General features: G+C 40.8%; 1 long non-coding RNA gene across 1 annotated transcript; it reads right to left on the bottom strand.

The window, feature by feature from the left end:
• Positions 1–4,021: 4,021 nt before the first annotated feature.
• On the bottom strand, positions 4,022–15,230 carry LOC119619729 (uncharacterized). The gene is made up of 3 exons (XR_005236229.2): positions 15,103–15,230; positions 4,792–4,900; positions 4,022–4,237 (listed from the first exon to the last, which is right to left on the bottom strand). It is a non-coding gene; the product is annotated as an uncharacterized lncRNA (long non-coding RNA).
• Positions 15,231–16,893: the final 1,663 nt, after the last annotated feature.

The raw sequence follows: 16,893 nt of genomic DNA, 5'->3' as shown, positions 1-16,893 counted from the left end.
ATACTTTAAAAACCATTTTAGTGCTGGTTGCCTTCCTTTATAAGGCTACCACAAAGCCACCTATTTATACAGTGTCTGATTTACCAATCAGTAAAATCAGTGTCTGATTTGAATGTACCAATATTGGCTGTAAATTACTTGGGCAAGGATGCACAGATCAAAATTGCAGCTGCCACTACTGCTGCTTTCAGCTTACCACTAAATTTGACAAGATTGCCTCAATAGTTAATTGATTAAGTGATAACCGATTATGTGGGGGTGATCATGTGCACCTCTAACACACACACACACACACACACACACACACAACCAATAGCAGAAATTTAAGCTCATCATTCCTATGAACATATGTGACTGTTAAAGCCATAGATCTACCACTGCAATTGACGCCTCTGACAGCCCCAAACTTGAATATGATTCATGTTTTCTCATCAATAAGGTGGCGTACTATTAACTTGGTTTTTGTGATTCTTGAGGTAATCTAGAAAAGTTCTCTCTCTTTCTTTGTTTATTATCTTGGCAAACCAATTTTACTAAAAATGTCCTATTTAGATCCCACAGGCATCCAGGGCTCAGCTAAGACTTTCTGCTTCCAACTAAAGAGAAGAATTGGAACATTTAGGGAAAATATTAGGCTATCCAGTGAATGTCAGTAGCTGAAATTTTCTACTAGTACAGATGATAAGAATTCTTTTGCTATGTGAGCCTGATCTGTTTCCACAGTACTTGAAACGTCTGCAATGTATTTAAATCAGACGAGTTAGTTGTAAGTTAGAGCTGAAACGGAAAGGAAACAAGCAGAGAAAGCCCCTGCAACTGAGAGGGGCTGATTTCCGCAAATGGTCACTGAAATTGAGTTTTTCAGTGGCCAAAGCCAAAGGGGCTCATGCTTTGTTACTGAGACAATGTTTTAAGGCTGCAAACCAATGATTTTTAAAACATATTGATACAAAAGTCAATTGCTTGGGGCTAAAGACCAAGAGACTATGTACACTATTTAGAATATATGGACTTCACAATGAATACGCTGATAGCCTTGAAATTTGTAATAAGAGAAGCAAACTGTTACATATTTTTTCCTTTGGTATAAGTACTATAGATTCTGGAATGTGAGCAATTCCACCTTCAGTTAGCCACAAAAGCATGTAGCCTAGCCCTAAAATAAATGAATAAACCTGGAAAGGGATACAACGTGCATATGTACCAACTTGGCAAGCGTTATCAACCCATGACAGAAAATAAGGGCACTTTTCCAGGGCTACACAAGTTATTCTCAGAGGCCTCCAGCGGCCACAAGATTCTTCTGCACTGGTCCTGTTATCAAGGTCAAGCCACAACATTACCCCTCCATCACCAAGGTCCCTGTGGGACTGCCACTGGTCTGGTCTCCATCTCTGCTCCTATGGAGGCTGTTGTCTCCCTGTAAGTGCTTTCCTTAATGCTCTCTACAGCAAACCTGGGACAGGGTCCACTTTTAAAAAAAGATTTTATTTTGAATGTCAGAGATAAAGAAATGAAAATAGCCTGGCAAACTGAGATTTACAAATATTCGCCTACTTTACTTTTCTTAAAGCCCACAGATACGGGTCCTAAGGAGTCTTAACCTTCCTCCTGATCTATCCACACATAGAATTCCTCCAGGTTCTGAATCATGTGCTCTTTTAAGTCTCTGGCTTGTTCCTGCAGAAACCTAGAAGGCTCTTACTTCTTCCCCTTCCCCTGGTTCATGCAACACCAACCTTGGCCTTGTCTCAAGTGTCACTTCCTCCAGGAATGCACCCCAATAAGTCTCTCACTGCCTCATCAGGTCTAGGCACCTGTGTTACTTTCACTGCTCAGGGGTCTTTCATTTCACATTTTATAGTTGTGTTTTTATTTTTCATGTTTAAAAAGCTATTTGTCACCCAAAAGAAGTAGAATCAGGGACTCCAACACCTTTGTACACCGATGTTCATAACAGCATGATTCACAGTAGCCAGAAGGTGGAAGCAGCCCAAGTGCCCATCAACAAATAAATGAATAAATGACATGTGGTGGATTCAGACAACAGAATATTACTCAGCCTTAAAAAGGAAGGGGATTTTGACACAAGCACAGCCTGGATGAACCTTGAAGACATAATGCTAAGTGAAATAAGCTCGTTACAAAAGGACAAATATAAGATTCTACTTGTATGAGATACATAGAGTAGTTAAATTCATAGAGATAGGAAGTAGAATGGTGGCTGTCAGGTGCTGTGAAGAAGGGAAGATGGGGGTTCTTGTTTGATAGGTATGGAGTTTCAGTTCTGAAAGATGAAACGTTCTGGAGATGGATAGTGGCGATGATTGCACAACCATGTGAATGTACTTAATGCCACTATGGACGTGTAAAAATGGTTAAGAGAGTAAATACTTATGTGTATTTGACCGCAATTAGAAATAATAAATAGACAAATAAAATTGATTTTTAAAAAGCCATTTAATACTTATCTCGCACTCCTAGATGATAAGCTTTCCAAGGATAGATGCTGTATCTATTTTTTCAGTGTTATCTTCCTGCACCTGGCATATAGTAATCACTCATATGTACCTCTTGAAAATAAGATAAATGAGTGCATGGCAGGACTAGATCATCTTCTTTTTACAGGGTCACCGAATAGACCTGTGTCTGAGCTTCACCTCACCTCTTGACACCCCCTACACCAGGCAGGAAAAATATCCACTTCACTGTGTAATTTTCATCATTCAAGTTCTTATTTCGTTGATATCTGCCTCCACCCAGGATGAGTGATGATGAGCCCCCCACCCACACATTAGGAATCCCCCAAGAAGCATGGCCTCATTCTTTGGCCTCAGAAGAACAATCTTATCAGAATATGTTATCACAACATCAGTGTACTTTCCAAAACTTGGTCATTCTATCTGATATAACCTTACCATTAGGACAAATCAGTTCCATTGGCAATAGCTCTGATGAACTCAGACTAGTTCTCTACACCAGTGAGTGGGGAACAGCATGTTGGTGAGTCCTTTCTAAAGTCTTCTGTGTCAATACTCAGTTCCTGTAAGTAACTACTTGAGCCAAAATACCTATAAGAACTGACTCTATAAGAATACACCACAGTTTTCAGCACAGGGTACTCTAAACTCACATAAAGTCCCCCAAAACTGTATACTCCCTGTTTCCTTTCCTCTTAAAAATTCTAGAACATGAAAGAGAATCAATACAGTTTTGGCCCAGCCATGCACAACAATTTACACTACCTATATTATCAAGCAGGAATTGATATTTTAATCTTAAATATTTTGCTTTAGATTAATGACACTTGAACTTTGCCTCAAAACGTGTGGAACAATTGGTAACCAACTGGTGTATTTCAACTGGTCCTAGAACAAAGGGACCATCTTCCCTAAGTAAATATTAACATTTTAAATTTTGATGAGATATCAAATTGATTTTAAGTTTAAATGGTAGGTTTTACAGTTCTTACCCATCATGGTTACAGAAATCTTTGGCTTTGATTTTTAACCAAGACACTCGTTACTTCTACACATGCCCCTTACTTAGGTGCTCACCTTCTTGTTAAATCTGTACTTTTAAAAAATATCCATTCAATTCTTGCAGAACTTATCAACTGTGTATCAGTTTCTTTATTAAAAGTACTATATCTTTATTAAAGATATTTCTTTAATATCTCTCTCCAATATTTAGTAATACCTTTTCCAATCCTGAATTTTTATAACAGAAGGCGCCAACAACAGACAACAGGAAATTGTCAACCTCATGTCAGAGCTTATAGTGAATTTTTGAAAACTCACAGCTTAAATCTATAAATCCAGAAGTTTTGTTGTTTTATTTCTCTCCCCAACAAAATATACTTATTGTCTCATTGTAACCATAAAACCTGAGGAGACAAATCTGTCTCCTACTCTAAGATCCTTCCCAGATTCCAATCACCTCTGAATCACACTGAGGCCACTTTCTACAAGGGTCACCTAAGCAAACCTTGCCACATATACCATCGTCCCACATCACACACTAAGATCACATGACTGCAGAAATTCAATCTTGTGCAAACAATGATCTCTGTTAGAAGCCACTGAAATAGAAAACTAAATATTCTGCTGCTTTTGAAAAAATCCAAGTAGATGGTGTTACTGATCTTGTGACCTGAAGATGCTTCTTGCTGTGTGTTTCCCACACGATGGTTTGTACCAGGAAAGAACGTAGTCATCATGCCTGTGTGATTCAGGGACTGCAATGAAAATTGAGCCATCAGGAACTGTTCTTTTTTGGCAGGCATCCCCAAAACGTAGCAAATCATTCAGCAAAGAGGTACTATAGAGAGGTGAGGTACAGGGGCCCTGGAACCAGCTAGGTTCCTCCCCAGCTGCTCTGCTTGCTGAGCACATGATGTGTGCAAGTTATTTAATCTCCTGCTGTCTCAATTTCTTCATCTATAAACTGGGGGTGACAGTTGTCTTCAGAGAATTGTGACGAGGGCAAAGTGAATAGTGCAGGCACAATGTTCACAGTATCCTGTGAATGGTTCATGGTTTACATGCACTTTTTCACATTTAAAATGTAGTATCTTTACTGCATACCCAGCATGCAGTAAGGAACCAACGAATATTAGCTAATGTCACTATTTGCTTCTTTCTTGAATTGATTTCTAGCTCCCACCGTTTTCAAGGACCTTAGCTTAAACCCGATCCTTTACATTACAAATCACCCCCTCTCCTTTCCTCAGTTACAACTGGAAAATAAAATGTCCCCTCCCTCCTCAGCTGAACAATCATTTATACTCACCTGCTCTATCGGGGTCTAAGAGGAAACCAGCTATGGAGAGAATTCAAAAGTAGAAAGCTGGGTGAAAGGTCTCTCAGGAGTGAGAAGGCCATTTTTTCACTGGTTTGCTCTGCAGAGGAAAATAAATGGGCCTGAAACAATCACTCTGAAAAATGAGTTGGGGGTGGGCAAAAGAATCTCATTCAATATTTGTGTGTGTGTGTGTGTGTGTGTGTGTGTGTGTTTAACCTATGGGTGACCAAGATGCCTTAAGTCTGAGGCTTCTCTTCAACACAGGTAAATTGTGTGCCCCAAGCCCACTAGTGGCTCAACTAATAAATTGATCTAGTACTAGTTTACTCAAAGAGCTGTTAAAATGAATAAAAGACTCTGGACTGTTTCCTTCTATCTAACATGTCACTATCTTGCTCAGTTTTATTTGGGGTTCTTAGTGTGGGGGCACACAGAGGAAGCAGATGGGAGATCTGTCAAAGCTTAACTCTCTGCCATTGAACTTCTGACTTCTGAGGAATTGAAAGGTAACTATATCTAGTAGCCTTACCGAATGAAATGCTATGCTAAGATCACCGTGAACATTAAGAATGGCAGTGAAGCTCCATATAGGTTAATGAGAAGGAGTAGTGAAAACAATCAAAGATAGGAAGTTCCATTCACTTTACCATCCTTGTCCTAAAAACTCCTTAGGGGTGGGACATGGTCTGAAAGGCAAGTACGAGGACACATAAATCACTTAGTGATTTTCCTGAACTAGACAGCACCCCAAGTAGGTGGGCTTAGCTGAGAAGGGTTGAGGGGACAGACAGCCCACTATACGCATTTGCCCCATGAAGTACACTACAAATCTTCTCTGCAGTCTTCTGTGTCAATATATCTTCTATAAATAACCGCTCAAACGTTCTTCCTGGTGGGGAAGGGAAAATGTTTACAAGAAGGAGCTGTTCTGTGTGAAGGTACTTCCTTCCCCCGGTCCCAGCAGGTTGTGACATGAGTTTGGGCTACTCCTGTTCACCAGTCATTCTCCTCTCTGTGCAACACAAGGAACAAAGAAAGAGCAGATGTGCAGTGGAGTTGGGGATGTTGAAGAGTGTTGAGCATAACCGATGGACTTTTCTGTCATTCTGAGAGCTTTCCTGAGAAAAAGGAATGTCCATGTGTATCATAAGCTTGAAATAATAGAGTGACGTGGGAGAGATGTGTGGCATGAGTAGCAGGGCATATGGTTGGGGACCCTATATGACTAGTGGGGTAGATTTCCAAGTAGTTCTCATTTCCTTCAGGTCTCTGCTCAAAGGTCACCTTATCTGTTTTACACGAAATAGTCTCCATCCACTTCTCCATTGACACTCCCACTCACTTTACCCTGGGTATTGTACTCTGACATTCTCATCACCACCTGACATAACCATGCATTCACTTGTCTATCTGCTTCCTCCAGTTGGGGCATAAGCCTGAAGAGAATCAAGACTACTGTGTTCATTGCTTTATAATCAGCACCCAGGACAATGCCTGGAACATAGTGGTGCTCAGTAAATATTGCTGACGGATGAGTAAATCTGTTGTATCTGTTTAGTTTTTATACAAGACTCCTGGAAAGAGAAAAGGGTGCCAAGCATCAACTTTAGAATAGTCTAATCTTCTCATTTTACAGACGAGAAAACTGAGGCTGAAACAGGTCATGGCTTATGCCAAGTCTGGCTGATGCAGAGAATGAAGCTGAGGCTCCATGGTGCACTGAGCAGCCTGTCCTCAAGAGCATAGACAATTTTGCTGAGCACATCTGACATATGACAAGGTGATGGAGAGGAGCTGGAAGGAAATTTCCTGGGCACGCCTGAGACATTCCCCAAATGAAAAGGAGAAAACTGATTCCAGAGACACTGAACAAATGGGAAAAGAAGGAATGACCATGCCCCTGTCCAACAGGCTGCCTGCCTGGGGATGGCAATGAGAGAAAGCAGATGGCTGCACTGGCACACAGCAGCTGGCTGGAGCAGTACAAATTGAGTGCCCTTGGTGAATATCATTAGGGTAAGTGGTGCACTAAAACACCTAGAGGAAGAACAAGCAAGCAGAACACACACACACACACACACACACACACACGTTTATTTTATTTTATTTTATTTTATTTTTTATTATACTTTAAGTTCTAGGGTACATGTGCACAATGTGCAGGTTTGTTACATATGTATACATGTGCCATGTTGGTGTGCTGCACCCATTAACCCATCATTTACATTAGGTATATCTCCTAATGCTATCCCTCCCCCCACCCCCTCCCCACAATAGGACCCAGTGTGTGATGCTCCCCTTCCTGTGTCCAAGTGATCTCATTGTTCAATTCCCACCTATGAGTGAGAACATGCAGTATTTGGTTTTCTGTTCTTGTGATAGTTTGCTGAGAATGATGGTTCCAGCTGCCTCCATGTCCCTACAAAGGACACAAACTCATCCTTTTTTATGGCTGCATAGTATTCCATGATGTATATGTGCCACATTTTTTTAATCCAGTCTGTCACTGATGGACATCTGGGTTGATTCCAAGTCTTTGGTATTGTGAATAGTGCTGCAATAAACATACGTGTGCATGTGTCTTTATAGCAGCATGACTTATAATCCTTTGGGTATATCCCCAGTAATGGGATGGCTGGGTCATATGGTACTTCTAGTTCTAGATCCTTGAGGAATCACCACACTGTTTTCCACAATGGTTGAACTAGTTTACAGTCCCACCAACAGTGTAAAAGTGTTCCTATTTCTCCACATCCTCTCCAGTACCTGTTGTTTCCTGATTTTTTAATGATTGCCATTCTAACTGGTGTGAGATGGTATCTCATTGTGGTTTTTGTTTGCATTTCTCTGACGGTGAGTAATGATGAGCATTTTTTCATGTGTCTGTTGGCTGTATGAATGTCTTCTTTTGAGAAATGTCTGTTCATATCCTTTGCCCACTTTTTGATGGGGTTGTCTGTTTTTTTCTTGTAAATCTGATTGAGTTCTTTATAGGTTCTGGATATTACCCCTTTGTCAGATGAGTAGATTGCAAAAATTTTCTCCCATTCTGTAGGTTGCCTGTTCACTCTGATGGTAGTTTCTTTTGCTGTGCAGAAGCTCTTTAGTTTAATTAGATCCCATTTGTCAATTTTAGCTTTTGTTTCTGTTGCCTTTAGTGTTTTAGACATGAAGTCCTTGCCCATGCCTATGTCCTGAATGGTATTACCTAGGTTTTCTTCTAGGGTTTTTAAGGTTTTAGGTTTAATATTTAAGTCTCTAATCCATCTTGAATTAATTTTCATATAAGGAATAAGGAAAAGATCCAATTTCAGCTTTCTATTTATGGCTAGCCAATTTTCCCAGCACCATTTATTAAATAGGGAATCCTTTCCCCATTTCTTGTTTTTCTCATGTTTATCAAAGATCAGATGGCTGTAGATGTGTGGTATTATTTCTGAGGTCTCTGTTCTCTTCCATTGGTCTATATCTCTGTTTTGGTACCAGTACCATGCTGTTTTGGTTACTGTAGCCTTGTAGTATAGTTTGAAGACAGGTAGCATGATGCCTCCAGCTTTGTTCTTTTGGCTTAGGATTGTCTTGGCAATGCGGGCTCTTTTTTGGTTCCATATGAACTTTAACGCAGTTTTTTCCAATTCTGTGAAGAAAGTCATTGGTAGCTTAATGGGGATGGCATTGAATCTATAAATTACCTTGGGCAGTATGGCCATTTTCACAATATTGATTCTTCCTATCCATGAGCATGGTATGTTCTTCCATTTGCTTGTGTCCTCTTTTATTTCACTGACCAGTGGTTTGTAGTTCTCGTTGAAGAGGTCCTTAACATCCCTTGTAAGTTGGATTCCTAGGTATTTTATTCTCTTTGAAGCTCTTGTGAATTGGAGTTCATTCCTGATTTGGCTCTCTGTTTGTCTGTTACTGGTGTATAAGAATGTTTGTGATTTTTGCACATTGATTTTGTATCCTGAGACTTTGCTGAAGTTGCTTATTAGCTTAAGGAGTTTTTGGGACTGAGACAATGGGGTTTTCTAAATATACAATCATGTCATCTGCAAACAGGGATAATTTGACTTCATCTTTTCCTAACTGAATACCCTTGATTTCTTTCTCTTGCCTGATTGCCCTAGCCAGAACTTCCAACACTATGTTGAATAGGAGTGGTGAGAGAGGGCATCCCTGTCTTGTGCCAGTTTTCAAAGGGAATGCTTCCAGTTTTTGCCCATTCAGTATGATATTGGCTGTGGGTTTGTCATAAATAGCTCTTATTATTTTGAGATACGTTCCATCAATACCGAATTTATTGAGAGTTTTTAGCATGAAGGGCTGTTGAATTTTGCTGAAGGCCTTTTCTGCATCTATTGAGATAATCATGTGGCTTTTGTCTTTGGTTCTGTTTATATGCTGGATTACGTTTATTGATTTGCATATGTTGAACCAGCCTGGCATCCCAGGGATGAAGCCCACTTGATCATGGTGGATAAGCTTTTTGATGTGCTGCTGGATTCGGTTTGCCAGTATTTTATTGAGGATTTTTGCATCGATGTTCATCAGGGATATTGGTCTAAAATTCTCTTTTTTTGTTGCACCTCTGTCAGGGTTTGGTATCAGGATAATGTTGGCCTCGTAAAATGAGTTAGGGAGGATTCCCTCTTTTTCTATTGATTGGAATAGTTTCAGAAGGAATGGTACCAACTCCTCCTTGTACATCTGGTAGAATTCGACTGTGAATCCATCTGGTCCTGGACTTTTTTTGGTTGGTAGGCTATTAATTATTGCCTCAATTTCAGAGCCGGTCTATTCAGGAGTTCAACTTCTTCCTGGTTTAGTCTTGGAAGAGTGTAAGTGTCCAGGAAATTATCCATTTCTTCTAGATTTTCCAGTTTATTTGCATAGAGGTGTTTATAGTATTCTCTGATGGTAGTTTGTATTTCTGTGGGGTCGGTGGTGATATCCCCTTTATCATTTTTAATTGCGTCAATTTGATTCTTCTCTCTTTTCTTCTTTATTAGTCTTGCTAGTGGTCTGTCAATTTTGTTGATCTTTTCAAAAAACCAACTCCTGGATTCATTGATTTTTTGGAGGGTTTTTTGTGTCTCTATCTCCTTCAGTTCTGCTCTGATCTTAGTTATTTCTTGCCTTCTGCTAGCTTTCGAATGTGTTTGCTCTTGCTTCTCTAGTTCTTTTAATTGCGATGTTAGAGTGTCAATTTTAGATCTTTCCTGCTTTCTCTTGTGGGCATTTAGTGCTATAAATTTCCCTCTACACACTGCTTTAAATGTGTCCCAGAGATTCTGGTATGTTGTATCTTTGTTCTCATTGGTTTCAAAGAACATCTTTATTTCTGCCTTCATTTCGTTATGTACCCAATAGTCATTCAGGAGCAGGTTGTTCAGTTTCCATGTAGTTGAGTGGTTTTGATTGAGTTTCTTAGTCCTGAGTTCTAGTTTAATTGCACTGTGGTCTGAGAGACAGTTTGTTATAATTTCTGTTCTTGTACATTTCTGAGGAGTGTTTTACTTCCAACTATGTGGTCAATTTTGGAATAAGTGTGATGTGGTGCTGAGAAGAATATATATTCTGTTGATTTGGGGTGGAGAGTTCTGTAGATATCTATAAGGTCCACTTGGTGCAGAGTTGAGTTCAATTGCTGGATATCCTTGTTAACTTTCTGTCTTCTTGATCTGTCTAATGTTGACAGTGTGGTGTTAAAGTCTCCCATTATTATTGTATGGGAGTCTAAGTCTCTTTGTAAGTCTCTAAGGACTTGCTTTATGAATCTGGGTGCTCCTGTATTGGGTGTATATATATTTAGGATAGTTAGCTCTTCCTGATGAATTGATCCCTTTACCCCTATGTAATGGCCTTCTTTGTCTCTTTTGATCTTTGTTGGTTTAAAGAATGTTTTATCAGAGACTGGAATTGCAATCCCTGCTTTTTTTTGTTTTCCATTTGCTTGGTAAATCTTCCTCCATCCCTTTATTTTGAGCCTATGTGTGTCTCTGCATGTGAGATGGGTCTCCTGAATACAGCAAACTGATGAGTCTTGACTCTTTATGCAATTTGCTAGTCTGTGTCTTTTAATTGGAGCATTTAGTCCATTTACATTTAAGGTTAATATTGTTATGTGTGAACTTGATCCTGTCATTATGATATTAGCTGGTTATTTTGCTCGCTAGGTGATGCAGTTTCTTCCTAGCATCAATGGACTTTACATTTTGACATGTTTTTGCAATGGCTAGTACCTGCTGTTCCTTTCCATGTTTAGTGCTTCCTTCAGGATCTCTTGTAGGGCAGGTCTGGTGGTGAGAAAATCTCTAAGCATTTGCTTGTCTGTAAAGGATTTTATTTCTCCTTCACTTATGAAACTTAGTTTGGCTGGATATGAAATTCTGGGTTTAAAATTCTTTTCTTTAAGAATGTTGAATATTGGTCCCCACTCTCTTCTGGCTTGGAGAGTTTCTGCCAAGAGATCTGCTTTTAGTCTGATGGGCTTCCCTTAGTGTGTAACCCGACCTTTCTCTCTGGCTGCCCTTAACATTTTTTCCTTCATTTCAACTTTCATGAATCTGACAATTATATGTCTTGGAGTTGCTCTTCTTGAGGAGTATCTTTGCGGTGTTCTCTGTATTTCCTGAATTTGAATGTTGGCCTGCCTTATTAGGTTGGGGAAGTTCTCCTGGATGATATCCTGCAGAGTGTTTTCCAACTTGGTTCCATTTTCCCCATCACTTTCAGGCACACTAATCAGACGTAGATTTGGTCTTTTCACATAATCCCATACCTCTTGGAAGCTTTGTTCATTTCTTTTTACTCCTTTTTCTCCACACTTCTCTTCTCACTTCATTTCATACGTTTGATCTTCAATCACTGATACTCTTTCTTCCAGTTGCTCGAGTCAGTTACTGAAGCTTGTGCATTTGTCACGTATTTCTCATGTTATGGTTGTCATCTGTATCAGTTCTTTTAAGGTCTTCTCTGCATTGATTATTCTAGTTATCCATTCATCCATTCTATTTTCAAGGTTTTTAGTTTCTTCGCGCTGGTTATGTAGTTCCTCCTTTAGCTCTGAGAAGTTTGATTGACTGAAGCCTTCTTCTCTCAACTCGTCAAAGTCATTCTCCATCCAGCTTTGTTCCGTTGCTGGCGATGAGCTGCGTTCCTTCGGAAGGAGAGATGCCTTCTGATTTTTTGAATTTCCAGCTTTTCTGCACTGCTTTTTCCCCATCTTTGTAGTTTTATCTGCCTTTGGTCTTTGATGATGGTGACATACTGATGGGGTTTTGGTGTGGGTGTCCTTTCTGTTTGTTAGTTTTCCTTCTAATAGTCAGGACCCTCAGCTGTAGGTCTGTTGGAGTTTGCTTGAGGTCCACTCCAGACCCTGTTTGCCGGTTTATCAGCAGCAGCGACTGCAGAAGATACAATATTGCTGCACAGCACGTGTTGCTGTCTGATTCTTTCTCTGGAAGCTTCATCTCAGGGGTATACCCCACCGTGTGAGGTGTGAGGTGTCGGTCTGCACCTAGTGTGGGATGTCTCCCAGTTAGGCTACTCAGGGGTCAGGGACCCACTTGACCAGGCAGTCTGTCCATTCTCAGATCTCATCCTCTGTGCTGGGAGATCCACTGCTCTCTTCAAAGCTATCAGACAGGGGCATTTACCTCTGCCATGTTTTCTGCTGTTTTTTGTTTAGCTATGCCCTGTCCCCAGAGGAGGAGTCTACAGAGGCAGGCTGGCCTCCGTGAGCTGTGGTGGGCTCCACCCAATTTGAGCTTCCTGGTGGTGGCTTTGTTTACCCACTTAAGACTCAGCAATGGTGGGCGCCCCTCCCCCAGCCTTGTTGCTGCCTTGCAGTTAGATCTCAGACTGCTGTGCTAGCAATGAAGGAGGCTCCGTGGGTGTGGGACACTCTGGGCCAGGTGTGGGATATAATCTCCTGGTGTGCCGTTTGCTAAGACCCTTGGTAAAGTGCAGTATTAGGGTGGGAGTTACCCCATTTTCCAAGTGGTGTGTATCTCAGTTTCCCTTGGCTAGGAAAAGGGATTCCCTTCCCCTTAGCGCTTCCCAGGTGAGGCGATGCCTCGCCCTGCTTCAGCTCTTGCTGGTCGGGCTGCACCAGCTGACCAGCACCAATTGTCTGGCACTCCCCAATGAGATGAACCCAGTACCTCAGTTGAAAATGCAGAAATCACCAGTCTTCTGTGTCACTCACACTGGGAGCTGGAGGCTGGAGCTGTTCCTATTCAGCCATCTTGCACACACACGCATTTTTAAATTTTTTGTTTATTCTTTCAATTTCCCTTCACTACAAGGTAGGCTCCATGAAGACAGGACCTTTGTCTGCATTAATAATTGTTAGTTGGATACATGAAAAGATGAATGAATGAATTATTAAGCATCTCCCATGATAGACATAGTGCTAAGCACAAAGGATGGTTTCTGCATCAGGAGGAATCAGAAGGGGAAATAAATAAGACCCCCAACTACCAAGTGGTATGTTTAGTGTTATGAAGGAGCTGAAAGGGTCCCAGAAGAAGCTAGACTTTGGGGGTCAGGAGGTCTCAAGAAATACATCAGGTGGTGGTTGATGATTAGCTCAGGTATTATAAGAAATGCCTAAATGGATCCAGAATAGAAGATGGAGAACTGAGAGAATAGCATGTGCTAAAGCCAGAAACAAGAGGGACCTAGAGGAACTCCAAGCAGTACCACATCATGTGGGAGGGACATAGCCTTTTGAATTAGACAGACTCAAATCCAAATCCTAACACTGCTCCTTACTACCTGAGTATTTTGAACAATTTACTCTGGTAGACTGATCTTTGGTTTTAAAAATCTGTAACATAGGAAAAATATTGCCAGCATGTCAGCTTCTTGCAAGGATTACATGAGATCGTGTTTTCTATAGAGGATGCCATGGTTGAGATCAGGAATTGCTGGCTGCTACTCTAGTGGGGAATCAGGGAAAGGTGGCCTGAATGAGCAGGCAGGGGTCAATTCATCTGTGACTTGAGGGTACTAGGAGAATTTTGTACTTTGACCAGGAGGCATGAGGAGGAGTTGTAGGGTTTTAAGTAGAGGGATTATGAGAGTGCAGGCAATGAGACTATTTAGTAATCACTCACAATAATCCAGGAAGGAAATAAAGGTCTCTCTAAGGAAGATGCAATAGGAATGAAGAGGAGAGGATGCACATAGGATACACAGGAGGAAGAATTGATAGGACTTTATTACTTATGGTTCCTATGAAAGGAAGCGACATCTAGAACTATTTCTACTTGTACTTCTTAGTAAGCTTTTCAGATCAGGGCCAGAACCAAACTCTTTTTTAGCAGCAGGCAATGTAATAAGTACAGGATCCAGAGGAAAGGTTTAATATGTTTTATAGCAAGATATTTTAATTTAAATTTTATAAAAGTATCAATCTGCAATAGATTCCTCATTTTAGTTTAAGAACCATTGATTTACGATAGTGCTGTCCAATGCAAGCCACATATGTAATGGTGATATTTATGTTAATATTATTTTTTATTCAACCTTATATATCCAAAGTATTGTCATTTTGTGATGGTTAATATTGAGTGTCAACTTGATTGGATTGAAGGATGCAAAGTATTGTTCCTGGGTGTGTCTGTGAGGGTGTTGCCAAAGGAGATTAACATTTGAGTCAGTGGACTGAGAGAGGCAGACCCACCTTCAATTGGATGGGCACAATATAATCAGCTGCCAGTGCAGTAGGATAAAAGCAGGCAGAGGAATGTGGAAAGACCAGACTCACTGAGTCTTCCAGCCTTCATCTATCTTGCATGCTGGATGCTTCCTGCCCTTGAACATCAGACTCCAAGTTCTTCAGCTTTGGACTCTTGGACTTACACCAGTGGTTTGCCAGGGGCTCTCAGGCCTTCGGCTGCAGACTGAAGGCTGCACTGTTGGCTTCGCTATTTTTGAGGTTTTGGGAGTCAGACTGACTTCCTTGCTCCTCAGATTGCAGGCAGCCTATTGTGGGACTTCATCTCGTGACCCTGTGAGTCAATAACCCTTAATAAATGCCCTTTCATATGTATATGTATCCTATCAGTTCTGTTCCTCTAGAGAACCCTTACTAATACACATTTCAATATGCAATCAATATAAAAATATTAATGAGGCCAGGTGCAGTGACTCACGCCTATAATCCCAACACTTTGGGAAGCCGAGGCAGCTGGATCACGAGGTCAGGAGTTCGAGACTAGCTTAGTCAACAGAGTGAAACCCCATCTCTACTAAAAATACAAAAAATTAGCCGAGCATGGTGGCGGGTACCTGTAATCCCAGCAACTCCGGAGGTTGAAGCAGGAGAATCGCTTGAACCCAGGAGGTGGAGAGGTTGCAGTGAGTCGAGATTGCACCACTGTACTACAGCCCAGGCAACAGTGCAAGACTCCATCTAAAATATATATATATGTGTGTGTGTGTGTGTGTATATATATGTGTATATATATGTATGTATATATATGTATATATGTGTGTGTGTATATATATGAGATATATTGCATTTTTGCAATCAAAATGCAGTCTATATTTTACAATTATAACATACCTGAATTTGTAGTAGCCACATTTTAATACCTCAATAGCCATATGTGCCTAATGGCTACAGTGCCGAGTGACACAGATGTAGCATATCCACTCATTGCTGGTTTAGGTGATTGAGTGAATAGTTGGTCATACTTTAACCACATCTTAGAAGAAGCACTGTGTTACAGGGAAATCCTTGTTCCCCACTCTCCTAATTTTACTTCAGAGAGATTTATTCTAAACATACCAAGCCTCTTGCTTTACCCCTTAGTCCTCTCCTAGAAAAGTACAGTGAATTTCCCATGGGTAGTTTTGGGAAAATAAGCCAGGCATGTCCATCTCAGCAACTCCATCCTTCTGCTTTAAAAAGCCAGCCTGATGAGGGAAACCAGGGATCTGTGCTTCTCCTCTTGGGTACCCCCTTCATGTGGGAAGGCCTGCCGTGGCCTGGCACTGCCTTGATCCACAAGGTAAATTCCCCTAGTTCTGTGGTTGTGCCTTCAAGCTTCTTTGACACTCACAACAAGTCATATTATCCAAATTTATTCTTTATCATTCATAAAGACAATTCTCAGCCTCCAGCTCTGTCTGCATTAGCAGAGGCTGCTCCTAGGGACAGGTGTAGAAGAACAGGGTCTCTGCAAAGGCATGGGCATCTCAGGAGAGGATTTTTGAGGTGCAGGTGGCTATAGCTTGACATTAAATTAGCAAGTGGCCTAAGTACACATGTGTGACCCATGCAGAGACTGAGCAGATGCTGGCCGGCCACAGAGTCCTTAGTAAGCACAGCTGTGGTAAGGATTCAATTATAGAAAAAATAAAATTTTCTTTCTGCCATTCTTTTAGGCTTCAGGGAATGTACAATATTTGCTGTTTTTAAACTTCAAAAGAGTTGAGTTTCAGAAAACTAGGGGAGTAAATTGTTAATGTCAAAGCTGTCAACAGTGTATTAGCTGCCCCAAACTCCATTGTACATCCTTAAGAAGACAATGATGGCATAACTAATCTTAGGGTTTAGGTGTTTTGTTATCAAACTCAAGAATGAGCCACCACCAAATGTTCTCAAGTTAGTTCATGATTGCTTAAGAACGTATGGTGGAGACAGTTTCTTAACCTTCAGCAACTCCACAGTCATATTGGTGTAGGTTTGGATAACACCTGTGAAAAAGAGAATGTGGTTTCTTTGTAACTAAATATAGTCTATGCTCAACTTGTTGGTTCAGAACTGAAGAGGTAGGTCTGTATAATTCTGGGGCTCATCTGTCACTCATACAAATAGTGCCCTCCAATTTAGCATTTCTAAGCAATTACAGTGATATTTTGGCTTCCAACTAATTACTTATTTTTCATTTCACATTTTCTACATAAAGTTCTGAAAAAAATAAAAGTTTCATTTTGGAGATATATATATATATATATATTTGAGTCGGAGTTTCACTCTTGTTGCCCAGGCTGGACTGCAATGGCGTGATCTCAGCTCACCGCAAACTCTGCCTCCCGGGTTCAAGCGATTCTCCTGCCTCAGCCTCCTGAGCA

The sequence above is a fragment of the Chlorocebus sabaeus genome, chromosome 25 (assembly GCF_047675955.1).
Source record: "Chlorocebus sabaeus isolate Y175 chromosome 25, mChlSab1.0.hap1, whole genome shotgun sequence".
Lineage (NCBI taxonomy): Eukaryota > Metazoa > Chordata > Mammalia > Primates > Cercopithecidae > Chlorocebus > Chlorocebus sabaeus.
Note: the sequence above shows the minus strand (reverse complement) of the source record. Positions and strands in the feature narration are given on the sequence as shown.